Consider the following 13,727-nt stretch of genomic DNA (forward strand, 5'->3'; position numbering starts at 1 on the left):
GGTTCTCTATGTTAATTGCCCTCTATTGAATTATCTGGCATGGATTCTGTTCCCATTATCTATTGCCATGTAACAAACCTAAACTTACTGGTTTTAAACAACAGCAATCTTTTTAATATCCCTCGTGTCTTCTGTGGGTCAGAATGAGGGCAATGGAAAAATAAGATCACCTGCCATAAAAGGCACCCTAAAACCAAATGCAAGATAATATTATTAAATTCTAGCACGATAACATTGATTGCTGAAGGCTCTTAGCCTAAGTCCAATCCTCTCTTTGTTGAAATAGGAAATTAGCAAGTCTTAGGTGTAAAAGACAAGCACCAAACTGAAATCCTCAAAAGGGCTGAAAGGGAATTTCCTTCTCGTGATAGAAATCGACGGGGATGTCTTGAAAGTCTGTACTACGGAAAATCATCTCTCCTGCCATCTAAATATCAGCCTGTGCACCACGGAGATGCACATCCCAGATTTGGGGGAGCAGTTGGGGTCAGCACAGGGTTCCTGGCAGAGAACAGAAGTCCAGTTAAGCTAGCTGGGATGACAAGGGCTTTGTTTTAAGAAAGAAGAACCAAAGCCTCCACCACATCCATTTCCAGAAGGCTGCTCTGCTCTGCCTGCAAGTAGCCCATCCCAATTGCCTTGAATGCTTATCCTTGGCATCCAAATAGCCTGCTAGGTCCAATAATACCTACTAGAGATCCATTCATTTAATTCTAAAAGTGAGGAAAGAGGATCCTATTGGCTCATCTTGGGTGAGGAATCCAGCTCTGACTCAACCAGGCATAGTCTGGGTGTCTTGGTGTGTAGGCACCCAGAAGACATTGAGCCCAAGCCTTGGAGGGGGTTGGTAGTGGCTTAAAGGCCACTGTAGAAATTGGGCACTTATTTCTGTCCAATTCTTCAAAGTCACAGAGAAGCTGGGGAGAGCCTGAGATGATGCAGTTGCCATGGGTCTGTGACTGATGATCACTGAAGTTTCAGGCCCCTGCCTAGGTGCCACTTGCGTCCTCCAGCCAGTTGTTGATGGAGCTATATAGTTTTGCATAGCCATTCCCTTCTCTAGGGGATCTTTCCAACCCAGGGATCGCACCCAGGTCTCCTACATTGTATACGGTTGCTGACTTCTGGGTAAACATACCAACAGGAATATACATGCAGTTCTCTCCAACTACTCAAAAGTTACTTCTAAGTGATTTTTTTTTCATTTGTTTTATGTCCCTCTACATCAGGTTGTTCTTATAGTCTCACATTCTTAAATTCCAAGAAGCAAAAAGTAATAATGACTTACACTCTGTCCTGTACTGACTTGTCAAATTGTTGAGTATTAGGCTCACAACCTGGGATGCTGCGGGGAAGTAATTAGAATGATTTTAACTCACCTTTCTGCTCTCTGTTATTAATGATGTTTAAATAACTAAGATGACAGTTCCTTTCTCCTAACCCCCAAATACCTGTTTATGTCTTCCTAACAGTTATACCATCTTGTCCTTTTCAAAATGGTGGCAACATATCATTATATCTTTATCCCTTCCCCTATGATTAGTTGGGAAATTGATCTCCAGGCTGCAACCCTAATATCAGCTCATGCGAGAGCCTAGATCAGAGACCACAAATGGGCTTTATTTTACATGCCAAGTCTAATTAGTGGTGGAGGCTGTATGGAGAATTGTGCTGAAAACGATTGTGAGGTTGTATCCAAGTGGAGCCAGAAGAAGTGCTAGGATCAATTGATGATGTCTACCAGAGGCAGAGAAAAAAACACTGACATCGTTTGTGCATGCTTGTCATCTCAAACCAAGACATGTCACCACAGGTCCAGATATAACTCCTGGGAGAGTACAAACAACATTTAATTTTAAAGATCTCATTAGGTCCCCACAACACCTCGATGAAGTAGGTAGGGCTGAAATTATTCTGACCACTTTAGAGATTGGGAAAATAGAAATACCAAGGCTCCTTTGAAAAGAAAAACCATAGAACCAGAATCTTTGTGCATCTGACTCCTCCTGAGAGAGAAGACCACAGGGATGTGGGGAAAGGCCCAACACAGATGATCCCATGATATCCTATCATTTTTTTCTGTTCCGTGGTGATCTTGTGAATTCATTAATCATTTAAATATTCCCTCCTATTGCAGATGGATTTTTGCCATATGGTGGAGATCAAGGCAGAATCCTCATACCATCACCCAAAAATGGGAATGAGCACTTTCCTCCCAGTTGGGTTGGAAAACTCCCAGGGAAGCGCTCTAACTGGCCCAGAGGTGGTGCCCACCTCTTAGGTCAATCACTGTCACCAGGATGGTGAAGGATGGCTTAGCTCTCCCCCACTTGCTTTGACTTCCCTGGTGGCTCAGCTGGTAAAGAATCTGCCTGCAGTGCAAGAGACCTGGGTTCGAGCCTTGGGTTGGGGAGATCCCTAGAGAAGGGAAAGGCTACCCACTCCAGTATTCTGGCCTGGAGAATTCCACGGACTGTATAGTCCATGGGGTCGCAAAGAGTCGGACTTCACTGAGTGACTTTCACCTTCACTCTCTTTGAGGGCTCTGTCATGAAAAGAGGAAGTAAGCTCTCCAGGATTTGTTGTAAGCCAGGCAGCCACCCCCAAATCTATTGGTAACAGACCCTTTCCCCCAAATTGCGCATACTCACATGCATGCAGTTTTTCACATACAATGGTAACGAGTTGTCAGACCCTTCAGGCCCCTTCTGGTCCCTTAAGTTAACCCTGTTTACCGAAAATCTGAATTGTCAGTGGAAGAGTTCCAAATGGCTGATAATCTGTAGGGTCTGTTTCCTCCCAGTAGCCCTTCAAATCCTATCCAGCTTTATTCTCCTAATCTGCCCCCTTTACAGCCCACCCTGTATCTTCATCTCCATCTTCACTTCTTTCCCCATTCCTAGCATCCACTAGTCCAACCCCACTGGGAAGATAGGAGGCCATTTCTGTGCAGGGAGACCTGGAAAGGACCACAAGACATTCATCAACTTTGCACTTAACCAGGGAGTTAAAGGGCTTCCCTAGGGGCTCAGACAGTAAAGATTCTGCCTGCAATGCAGGAAACCGTGGTTCAATCCCTGGGTTGGGAAGATCCCTTGGAGAAGGAAATGGCAATCCACTCCAGTATTCTTGCCTGAAAAGTCCCAAGGACAGAGGAGCCTGGAGGGCTGCAGTCCATGGGGTCGGAAAGAGTTGGACACGTCTGAGTGACTAACACTTTCAGGGAGTTAAAACACTGACACTCAATTACCAATTGTAGAAGTACAGAAATAAGAGTTTTGCTCTCAGAAAAGAGGGTGGTGGGTTCTTTAAAAAAAGGAAAGGAATATTTTTTTAACATGTCGTAAACAGGCATTTGAAAACTGCCCCAGAACAAATTGGAAGCTAGGACAATTCCCAGGCATTCACTTGTCAGAGCTGGAAGCCACACACACACACACACACACACACACACACACACTGCATTCTTTCCACATACATATTTACACACAATATATATAAAGAATGACCTCCTTTCCCGCTCCGCCCTTCCACTGCCTGCAATGGTAACATTTACTGGAGATTTTATTACAAAAGCCACAAAATGAAATTCTAATCAATAAGAGTTTGCAGGATGGTGGAAAAAAAAAAGAATTGAATACATTCATAGGTAAAAGATGTTATTATCTCAGTTCAGTAACTATGAAAGAGAAATAGATGAAAAAATCTGGGTTTTATATTAAAAACCGGCACAGCTGTAGAGTTACATAATAAAGTATTGCCTGTATCCATGGAAATGGAGAGTAATTGATGCACCACAAGTTATTTTTATAAACCCAAACAAAACAATTCCATCAGAAATGTCTTTCCCCATTTTGGGGGCATTGTATATTTTGTATCTGTACATAATGCACACATTGAGAGTGTGAATGCACTCATTATTGATCAGCCGTGTTGAATAGGGCATGCTGCTTTCCCTGAATATTCAAGATTAGAATCCTGCGGCCTAGATCCCACTCCTTCTTCAAAGACTTCCTCTGAATAAATCGTGCAGTGCTTTAAAATTCAGGCAGTTCCAACTCAGGGGAATAAAGGAGCTCATTCCCGGGGCTGGAGGTGTAGAATGGAGCAAGTTTGGAAGATGGAGATTCTGCAAAACTCATACTCTTGACTCCCGTGAAGTACTGGCTAGTGGCTCGCCCCTCTCCTCTCCCCCAAAACATCCACACAGCGCTCAGCACAGAGCCGGTCCTCCAAAAAAAGCCAGGATGCACAGCCCACTGCAGTTTCCCTAATTAAAATACAGATTCCAGGGGACTTCCCTGGTGGTCCAGTGGTTAAGAATCTTCCTTCTGATGCTGGGGACGCAGGTTCCATCCCTGGTCAGGGAACTAAGATCGCATATACTGTCGGGCAACTGGACAGCCCACGGGCTCCAACTACTGAGCCTGTGCCCTCTAGAGCGCATGCTCGGAAGTAGAAGGACCCCCACTCCCCACCCCCCCCCCACATGCAGATAGGCGGTGTGCGACATCAAAGAGCTGGTGTGTTGCAGTGATGACGCAGCACAGACAAAATTTTTAAAATAATAATAAAAATTTAAAATACAGATTCCAGGACTCCCTCTTTAACCCATGCATTGGATTCTTCGGAGGAGAGACCGATAAATCTGTAAAATCTATATGCCTTCCCAAGGTAACTTGTCAGGCAAATTGGAGAAACATAAATACAAGACTGGCTTCACAGGTGTGTGAGACATGCAGCTTGCACGGAGCTCTGAGCTCAGCGGAGGTCCTTGTTCCCTGTTTACTGCACTGCCATCTTCCCCTTGAAATTCTTCATAATTTTTAAGAAATCCCACCTTATCCTTGAAGCCATTCACAATCCCCCTTCCATGCAAGGATGCGCTAAACTTCAATCCAGGCCACTTATTAACATGCACGTGTTCTGACTTCATCGTGAGCTCCCTTTTCCTGCGTGCTTAGTGAACTTTCAAGTCATCTGCAAGCTCCTTGCGATTATAGGCTTTGCCAAATTCGATCTCTTTTCATGGGCTCAGCACACCCATGCCCACAGTCACCAGATTGGAAGTGTAGAGATCCCCACCCCCACGGGGCAATTCCAGAATTATCCCATTGTCCTATCTCCACTTCTAGAATACCCAGACTCAGCTTCTCACATCCTCACTGGACCTCCTCCTATACTGACTTTTCTTGACCCACATCTTCCTTGACTTTAAACCTTTGTCCCTTATACATCACACTAACAAACAGAGTGGCCACACCTATGTATTTTTCTCTCTTCCTCCTATCAGAAGGACACTATCAGACAGCATGAGCTAGCTCTTAGTCACGTGGAGTGCCCCTCAGTCCCTGGCAAAGTGCCTTGTGCATTGTAGGGTCTCCAAACTGATGTCAGAGTATTAATTCTAATGTGTTCAATGTCAGAGTATTAACGTAGAGAAGGAAGACGGTATGGAAAGTGTTCTTCACAATAAGATTGGAAATGCTTTCTCTGTGTAGACATCACCTCTCTGACAAGGGTCTATTTATGCTTGGAAAATTAAGACATGGTCTACCCTGGTCTCTTCATGCATATTGTGAAATAGCATTATTGAGAGAGAGAGATGGAGTTCAGAGTGTGTTCCAGTCGACAAAGGAAAAAATTCCAGCTCCTCATAAAATATGAGTTTGGAATTGTTGTTGTTGTTATTTTCACAAAATAGAAGCTCCCAAATTCTAGATGAGCAAACATTTCCTGGAAAGCCAGCACTCAACAAAACAAAACCAAACCCTGATTTGTTGTGTTGGTCAATTTCTATGGAGTAAATATCCCCACCACAGCGAATTTCAAGCTACCCTGGGTTTTACAATTGACTTGCAAAATTTCCAAGCTTGCATAAATCAGGACAAGCCAATTCCAGCACCCCATTTTGCAAACCACTGTCCCTGGTGCTGTGAAAGATACAAGCCCCTTTCCCTGACCTCAGTAAGCCTATAATCTAGTGGACAACAGACATACTCACTTTGATAAATTGCTTTATTTTTCCTAGAGAAATATGCATAAGCCTTGGTACTGAATGTTTACTGATATTTGGAGCCCATCAGGGTATATGCAATGAGTTTCCCAAAGATTTGATTCTCAGAGATTGATAGGCTGCCAATTTGTAACAATGCAGCTATAATATTATCTACTTTAAATGTTCTACCTTATTACATTCTCAAAACCCGCATTCTAATAGAGTTCTTGGGTAATGGTTTTTCAACATGAAGGCATTTGTGCTAGACACAACTAGTCTTTCAAGACATTTAAAGACCATTAGCAAAAAAAAAAAAAAAGTTCCCACTCCAACAGAAATTCTTTTGATGAAACAAGATAAATTCCTCTATTTGCTCTCAGATTTTGCATTATTTATGAACAATTCACATAGGGAGGGGGCAACAAATAGAGATGAAAGCATGTTTCAGGAACACACACTGATGTCATGTACCGCACATACTGAAAATACTCCTCTGTTCCTTAGTCAGACGTGTAAAATGACATCTGTGGTGACACAGCTCACTCAGTACCGAAACTAGTAAAGAACCTGCGGAGATTTCTGTCCCATAATGGGTGAAGTCTTTAGGATTTGGGTTTGTCTTGCAAGCAAATTTTAGAAGAAAAACCAAGACTAAACATCAGAATGAGAAGAGGTTTCCTTTAGCAAGTTTCCTTAAGAGCAAGCCGTTCTCTGATGACGAGTCCTATAAAAGCAGAGGTCCCCAACCTCCAGGGACTAATTCCTGATGATTTGAGGTGGACCTGATGTAATAATAATAGAAGTAAAGTGCACAATAAATGTGATGCACTCGAATCATCCCGAAACCATCCACCACCACCACCACCCCCACCGACTATGAAAAAATAGTTGCTGTTGTTGTTCAGTTACTAAGTTGTGTCCAACTCTGTGACCCCGTGAACTTTAGCAAGCCAGACTTCCCCATCCTTCATTGTCTCCCAGAGTTTGCTCAAACTCATGTCCACTGAGTCAGACAGAGGTGCATAACATGGTACAAGAGATGGTGACCAAAACCATCCCAGAGAAAATGAAATGCAAGCAAGTAAAATGGTTGTCTGAGGAGGTTTTACAAATAGCTAAGAAAAGAAGAGAAGCAAAGGGCAAAGGAGAAAGGTAGAGATATACCCAACTGAATCCGGAGTTTCAGAGAATAGCAAGGAGAGATAAGAGAATCTTCTTAAATGAACAGTGCAAAGAAATAGAGGAAAACAATAGAATGGGGAAGACTAGGGATCTCTTCAAGAAAATTGGAGATACCAAGGGAACAATTCATGCAAAGATGGGCACAATAAAGGACAGAAATGGTCCTAAAAGGACCTAAAAGAGGCAAAATAAATTAAGGGATGGCAAGAATATACAGAAGAACTGTACAAAAAAAGTCTTAATGACCCAGATAACCATGATGTAGTAGTTACTCACTTAGAGCCAGACATCCTGGAGTGTGAAGTCAAGGGGACCTTGGGAAGCATTACTATGAACAAAGCTAGTGGAGGTGATGGAATTCCAGCTGAGCTATTGAAAATCCTAAAAGATGCTGTTAAAGTGGAAAACTTATCTTCTGCAAAACCAGTGCCTGGTGCCAAGAAAGTTGGGGCCCACTGCATAAGGATTCAAAGGTCTAAACAATGAAAATGAGAGAATATCATGTTCAATGGAGCTCATTTTGAATTTGGCTACTATTTTTTTCTTTCAAACTGTGCTCATTTTTTTTTCTTTCATGTTGTGGCCATAAATCTCTCTCCCTCTCTCTCTCTCTCTCTCAGCTTCTGCATCTCTTTCCAACTGGGAATTGCATTCTTCTGTGACCCTAGAACTTCTATAACTTCTATCTATCTCCATCCAAGACATGCCTCCCACAGCCTTTAGTATCACCCTGGGAAAGCAAACAAGTCCACAAGGCTTCGTTGCCAGACATCTGTGCATAGATTCAAGTTCCTTCTCCATCTTCCCTCCATCTACTGCATTCCACTAGCTAAGTACATTGGGTAAATTTCTCAGCCTTCTGAAGTCTTCCCATCTCTCAAATGGGTACATTGTAGTTCATAATAAATGTTTTTAATTATCCAGCTCAAACGCATTCATGAAGGTTAGTGTAATCTTGCCAGCCACAGGAAAACTCACCCACATCTTGTTTTTCAATAGACTCCGCTAGGTAAGTACTTCATCATCCTCACCAAACTGAGCCTACTCGAGGCAGCCTCCATTCATATTCATTCATCACAGTCACCTTTGAGTGCCGACCAATGCTGGAACAACGCAATAGTGCTTTGTATGCTGGAACATCCTTAAGGAGATGTAGCATGTCTTTCTCACTGCTCTGTGCTTCCGCATAGTGCTAACAAACATGACACCTGTAAGAAGTATTTGTTAGATGAAGAACAAGCATCGAAGTAATAGCTTAATTAATACAGTGTGTAAGAAATGATGCATAAATCAATGGTGGCCCATTGCAAGTTCTTGAAAGTTCTTGTGCACCATCGTATGCCTTGTGTTTAGTATGAGCATGCTCAGTAAATGATTAGCAAGTGAATTAATCAATGGATGAGCCAGAATCCTTGTATCTCCTATTGCTCTATGGAAGGCAACTTGAACTCCCAAAATACCTCTGGAAAGTGAGAGTTCAGTTCAGTTTAGTTCAGTCGCTCAGTCGTGTCAGTCTCTTTGCAACCTCATGGCCTGCAGCACGCAAGGCCTCCCTGTCTATCACCAAATCTCAGAGTTTACTAAACTCATGTCCATTGAATCAGTGACACCATCTAACCATCTCATCCTCTGTTGTCCCCTCCTCCTCCTGCCTTCAATCTTTCCCAGCATCAGGGTCTTTTCAAATGAATCAGTTCTTCACATCAGGTGGCCAAAATATTGGAGTTTCAGCTTCAACATCAGTCCTTCCAATGAATACCCAGGACTGATTTCCTTTAGGATAGACTGGTTGGATCTCCTTGCTATCCAAGGGACTCTCAAGAATCTTCTCCAACTCCACAGTTCAAAAGCATCAACTCTTTGGCACTCAGCTTTCTGTTTAGTCCAACTCTCACATCCATACATGACTAATGGAAAAATCATAGCTTTGGCTAAACTGACCTTTGTTGGCAAAGTAATGTCTCTGCCTTTTAATATGCTGTCTAGGTTGGTCATAACTTTTCTTCAAAGGAGCAAGCATCCTTTAATTTTATGGCTGCAATCACCATCTGCAGTGATTTTGCAGCCCAAGAAAATAAAGTCTGTCAATGTTTCCACTGTTTCCCCATCTATTTGCCATGATAGGACCAGATGCCATGATCTTAGTCTTCTGGATGTTGAGTTTTAAGCCAACTTTTTCATTCTCCTCCTTCACTTTCATCAAGAGGCTCTTTAGTTCTTCTTTACTTTCTGCCATAAGTGTGGTGTCTTCTGCATATCTGAGGTTATTGATATTTCTCCTGGCAATCATGATTCCAGCTTGTGCTTCATCCACTCCAATGTTTCTCATGATGTACTCTGCATATAAGTTAAAGAAGCAGCGTGACAATATACAGCCTTGACATACTTCTTTCCCAATTTGGAACCAGTCTGTTGTTCCATGTCCAGTTCTAACTGTTGCTTCTTGACCTGCATACAGATTTCTCAGGGGACAGGTCAGGTGGTCTGGTATTCCCATCTCTTGAAGATTTTCCACAGATTGTGGTGATCCACACAGTCAAAGGCTTTGGCATAGTCAGTAAAGCAGAAGTAGATGTTTTCCTGAAACTCTCTTGCTTTTTCAATGATCCAACGGATGTTGGCAATTTGATCTCTGGTTCCTCTGCCTTTTCTAAATCCAGCTTGAACATCTGGAAGTTCATGGTTCATGTACTCTTGAAGCCTGGCTTGGAGAATTTTGAGCATTACTTTACTAGCATGTGAGATGAGTGCAATTGTGCAGTAGTTTGAGCATTCTTTGGCATTGCCTTTCTTTGGGATTGGAATGAAAATTGATCTTTTCCAGTCCTGTGGCCACTGCTGAGTTTTCCAAATTTGCTGACATAGTGAGTGAAGCACTTTCACAGCATCATCTTTTAGGATTTGAAATAGCTCAACTGGAATTCCATCACCGCCACTAGCTTTGTTCGTAGTGATGCTTCCTAAGGCCCACTTGACTTTGCATTCCAGGATATCTGGTTCTAGGTGAGTGAACACACCATTATGGTTCTCTGGGTCATCAAGATCTTTTTTGTATAGTTCTTCTGTGTATTCTTGCCACCTCTTCTTAATATCTTCTGCTTATGTGAGGTCCATACCATTTCTGTTCTTTATGGAGCCCATCTTTGCATGAAATGTTGCCTTGGTATCTCTAATTTTCTTGAAGAGACCTCTTGTCTTTTCCATTCTATTTTTTCCCTCTATTTCTTTGCATTGATCACTGAGGAAGGTTTTCTTATCTCTCCTTGCTATTCTTTGGAACTCTGCATTCAAATGGGTATATCTTTCCTTTCCTCCTTTGCCTTTAGCTTTTCTTCTTTTCTCAGCTATTTGTAAGGCCTCCTCAGACAACTGTTTTGCCTTTTTGCATTTCATTTTCTTGGGGTCTTGATCACTGCCTCCTGTAAAATGTCATGAACCTCCATCCATAGTTCTTCAGGCACTTTGTCTATCAGCTCTAATCCCTTGAATCTATTTCTTACTTCTACTGTATAGTCATAACAGATTTGATTTAGGTCATACCTGGATGGTCTAGTGGTTTTCCCTACTTTCTTCAATTTAAGTCTGAATTTGGCAATAAGGAGTTCATGATCTGAATCACAGTCAGCTCCTAGTCTTGTTTTTGCTGACTGTATAGAACTTCTCCATCTTTGGCTGCAAAGAATATAATCAATCTGATTTTGATATTGACCATCTGGTGACGTCAATGTGTAGAGTCTTCTCTTGTGTTGTTGGAAGAGGGTATTTGCTATGACTAGTGTGTTCTCTTGGCAAAACTCTTAGGCTTTGCCCTGCTTCATTCTGTACTCCAAGGCCAAATTTGCCTGTTACTCCAGATGTTTCTTGATGTCCTATTTTTGCATTCCAGTCCCCTATAATAAAAAGGACATCTTTTTGGGTATTGGTTCTAGAAGGTCTTCATAGAACCATTCAGCTTCTTAACATCTTGCTATTAGAATCAATGGGACATAGATCACACAAAAACAGATGAGTGTTCCCTAAATCAGTGATTCCCAACCAGGAGGATTTTGCTTTCTAGAGGATATTTAGCAATGTCTGGAAATATTTTTTGTTATCATATTGGGAGATTGCTGAGGGTGCATGCTAAGTTGCTTCAGTTGTGTCCAACTCTTTGGGACCCTATGGACTGTAACCCACCAAGCTCCTCTGTCTATGGCATTCTCCAGGCAAGAATACTGGAGTGGGTTGCCATGCCCTCCTACAAAGTTTCTTCCAGAGCCAGGGATCAAGCCAGGTGATCTTATGTCTCTTATGTCTCCTGCATTGGCGGCAGTCTTTACCACTAGTACCACCTGAGAAGCCCAGGGGGATTGCTACTGGTGTCTAATGGGTAGAGAATAGCGATACTATCAACATCCTACAGTGCATAGGACAGTCACCTTAACAGGGAAATATATTGCCTCAAATGTCAATAATGTAGCAGCTGAGAAACACTGCTGTGAATGATCAGCTATGGGCAGATTTTTTTTCATAGCAACATATGAATGTGTGAATCAAAATGATTGAAACTTTATCATGCCTGCCTCATTCACAGAATCACAGAAAGTCGGGGTCGAAGGGAACACTAGAGATGATCAAATCCAAATTTTTCATTTTACAGTGGGGACCATGCAAGTCCAGAAAGAGAAGCGAAGGCTCCAAGCTACACAGCTGGTAGTTGGGCCAACCCAGGGCAGGAAGCCAGGGTTCCACTGCCCAGGTCCTTCTCAAGGCATTTCCTTCTCCTTTTCCAATGTGTCTGCAGTGGAACCTCCTTTTAAATCTCCGCTGCAGGCTCAGCCCCAACCCAGAAGCTGCAGTCCATTTATTCCTGAATTAAAGCACTATCTCCCCAACTCCCTTTATTCACATCCTACGATGATGACTTTTACTGTATCTATGAATCCCCAATGGGCTTCCCTGGTGGCTCAGTGGTAAAGAATTCACCTGCCAATGCAGGAGGCATGGGTTCAATCCCTGGGTTGGGAAAATCCCCTGGAGAGGGAAATGGCTCCAGTATTCTTGCCTGGGAAATGCCATGGACAGAGGAGCCTGGTGTGCTACAGTCCCTGGGATCTCAAAAGAGTCAGACACAACTGTTTAGCGACTAAACAACAACAACATGAACCACCAGTTCTGTTATTTATATAATATTTTCATTTAAATGGACACTAACGGACTTCCCCAGTGGTCCAGTGGTTAAGCATCTGCCTGCTAATGCAGGGGACATGGGTTCGACCCTTGGTCTGGGAAGATTCCACATGCAACTGGACAACTAGGCCAATGTCCCTCAACTACTGAGCCCACCCGCTAGAGCTTGTGCTGCAACAAGAAAAGCTGCCACTGCAATGAGAAGCCCGCTTGCCTCAACTAGAGAAAGCCCATGTGCAGCACCCGAGACACTGCAGCCAGAAATGGGTAAGTAAGCAAAGAGAAATTATAAAAATAAATGGACACTGTCTTTTTTCTTGGAAAAAAGTTTAATAAGGAAGTCTTTCATCAGCACTGTGAGTAAAAGCTGGCACCATTTGCCGTATTTAAAGGGACCTAAAAATCGGCACAACACAAACAAAAAATGTTGGCCATCGCTAGGTGGATCCTGTTGAACCTGCAAGTCTCTAAGTCTGAGACCCTTTGTTAAAGAGGGAGATTTGCAAACCTAGCAGGTGTTAAGGACATGTAGGTAGCAAACAGAGACTTTCTCCTTAATATAATGAAAGGTGTTAGAAAAGAAAAGGAAATGCTTTTCTCATCATTTGCTTCAATATTATTTATCACTGTGCCCAGGTACACTTTAAAATCATCTTGTCTTCCCTCAGCAATGTATTTATTTGGGGAAATATTGGAGTCCAAGAACAAGAGTGACCAACATCACTTCTGCCCTCTTTGATATGTTTCTTCTTTTGTCTCCCAGACTGAAAGAATAAGGGCATCCTGAGTTTTTCTGTGTTTCCAGGCCAAGTACAATAAACTAGGAAAATGCAAGAGTGACTCAATGGGAAATTCTTCGCTGCATTGCCACCTTTCACAGGATATATTTCAGGAGGTAGAAGGGGGTATCAGGAGAGCTCTAAGATGATCCTCAGTAACCTTTACCTTTATGTCATCACCTCCCCTTTGACTGTGGGTTGAATCTGTGAATATGACTCTGTGATTATTACAGGCCATTGTACATTCTATTGATGACCCTGGGTGGGCCAGATGTAGTCATGTGAGTGCTGATGACCTAGCCCTCAGAGTTGTCTTCAGCTGGTTGCAGAATTGAGCTGGCCTGGAAGGAAACAAGCACCCATGTTGGAAATTACTTATGGGGATCACGTGGCCAAGGAACTGGTCGGGGCAGACTGCAAGCTGACAGCAGTACCCAGCTGACAACTAACAGGAAAATGGCACCTCAGTCTTTCATCCACAAAGCAATGAATTCAGTGAACAACCTCATAAAAGGACCCCAAGCCCGACTTCTGAGCTCCAGAAACTGTGAGAGAGCCACTTTATGTCATTTTAAGCTGCTAAGTTTGTAGAACTTTGT

The sequence above is a fragment of the Dama dama genome, chromosome 4, assembly GCF_033118175.1.
Source record: "Dama dama isolate Ldn47 chromosome 4, ASM3311817v1, whole genome shotgun sequence".
Classification (NCBI taxonomy): Eukaryota; Metazoa; Chordata; class Mammalia; order Artiodactyla; family Cervidae; genus Dama; species Dama dama.